General features: G+C 41.3%; 1 protein-coding gene across 2 annotated transcripts in view; it reads right to left on the minus strand.

Moving 5' to 3' along the window:
- Positions 1-37: 37 nt before the first annotated feature.
- LOC118423335 (paraplegin-like) overlaps positions 38-1893 on the minus strand; it is an 8442-nt gene continuing 6586 nt past the window's right edge. For both annotated transcript variants that reach the window (XM_035831459.1, XM_035831458.1), the window contains exon 7: positions 38-767. The gene's annotated coding sequence lies outside the window, so the exon portion shown is untranslated. The remainder of the gene's footprint in view (positions 768-1893) is intronic.

A 1893-nucleotide genomic window follows, 5' to 3' on the forward strand; every position in this document is an offset into this window, starting at 1 on the left:
CTTTAAAGCATGCAAGCTCAAAAAGAAAACGAATAAATCAGACTGTAATCAAGATAAGTTTATTGTAGTAGCTTAGAATGACACCCAAGTCAGCGAACTACATATCGTAATGGTCCGTACGTGACATCACATCGTTCGAATTCATTTCATGATCATGTTCTGCAAACCATTTCAGGTCGGAAAACAACATTTTCTTAAAGACACTACATATACAGAAGAGTCAAATAAAAATTTTGGCAATAGGCAAGACTGGCTGTATTCTTGAATAAGATATGACAAAGTTTTTATTGGCATAATCCACTTGTTGATGTCCTTCCTAAGAGGCTTGAATGGTACACTCAAGTAGTTCAGCAATCTCGGAAAACCATACCCGTCCAAATCTCCTTTTCACATCTCACAGAATCCACGACATACAATCCTCCTTCTTGGATAACGTATTTACATCTAGGATACTCCCAACTAGCCTGATTGAACCTCGCTTATAGCAGCCCGTCCGACATCGGACCGGCCTCCTAGAAGGGGCCAGTTACAGCCCTGGACAACAGATTTTGTACACTAACAGATGAAAGAAACACAGCAGACTATCACCCTTCTGTAAACACGGCGATCCACAGGTGGATAGGCACCGCACCAGAACGTACGTGATAAACACAGGATGGCGCGTCTCTCCGCTGTTTAAACATGTGGCTGCGGTGTTTATTTGAGTTCTCATCCAGTCTTGATAAGTTTGTTTACGGCTGGTCCGCTCTTGTTGGGCTCAGAACGTCCTACGGGAAGACAGAAGGAAAGAGAGAAGGAAAAGAAATATTAAAGAGAGTTATTTCAAGGAGGTTATCCTTGCCTTGGTTATTTCAGTAAGGTATATAAAGTTTCATTGAGTAAAAACAGAGTTTTGATTACAAGTTTAAAGACGACATTCTTGGGACATTACTACATCTATCAGTGTTGACCATACGAAGGCTAGGGTACGATTAAACATAACATGTCGCTTTTATGTCGGATGAGTGGCAACGTTTCTGTATCTATATAGCCGGTATAACCGCCCTTCGGCGTAACACACCACTGTGACTTTGACGCGCACGCGGCGCGGCAGCAGCTCAGTTATATTAGACTGAAGGACCAGTCACACCTAACTTTTGCACATCTATCTGCAAGCGTTCTTTAAAACTATCCAGAGAAGATGCCCCTACTGTGCTTGGTGATAGCAAATTCTACTCCACAATTAACACAACATTTGATACCATTTTTCTTTCAGGGACCAAATTCTACACCTTTCCACGTGGGTGTAACACTTGGTTCACCCTATCATGGGGGATCTGGGAAGACACTACAGTTAAATAGTTGTACATGCAACAAGGTTGACAGCAGTGCTTATATAACTCAAGCACCCAGCCCTAATCTCTAACTAAACGTTGGGATCACCTTACAACAGAACCATGCAGACCACGATGTGCAGGTGCGAGCTTAGGCCACAGTAAGGAGATTTTATGGATGACATCCTCTGCGGACTTACATGGCTAAGAAAACCAAAATGGCTAATTCCTTTTATTCCTGCATAAAGAAATGCATAAAGTGACAGTTGTGTGTCAGACTAGTATCCCTTCCCAACCATGGTGTCCCAACTTGGAAACTACTCTAACTTTCACGGTGTGAGAAAATTTAAATGTTCACGGTAGTGGCAGGTGCGTATAAAAAGTATCTTGTATTATTTGGTATCAGTAATGATAAGTTCACGTTACAGCCATCACTGTGAAAACCGTGAACATAACAGTACGTTTGAAAAATAAGGAATTACAGTATTTTGGTATTTTTTGAGTGGAATCTCTTCTTAAAAAAAAAAATCAGGCGAAAAATATGAGCGCCATCACAAATCTACTGCTGCAGCCTACTTAA

The sequence above is a fragment of the Branchiostoma floridae genome, chromosome 9 (genome assembly GCF_000003815.2).
Source record: "Branchiostoma floridae strain S238N-H82 chromosome 9, Bfl_VNyyK, whole genome shotgun sequence".
Classification (NCBI taxonomy): domain Eukaryota; kingdom Metazoa; phylum Chordata; class Leptocardii; order Amphioxiformes; family Branchiostomatidae; genus Branchiostoma; species Branchiostoma floridae.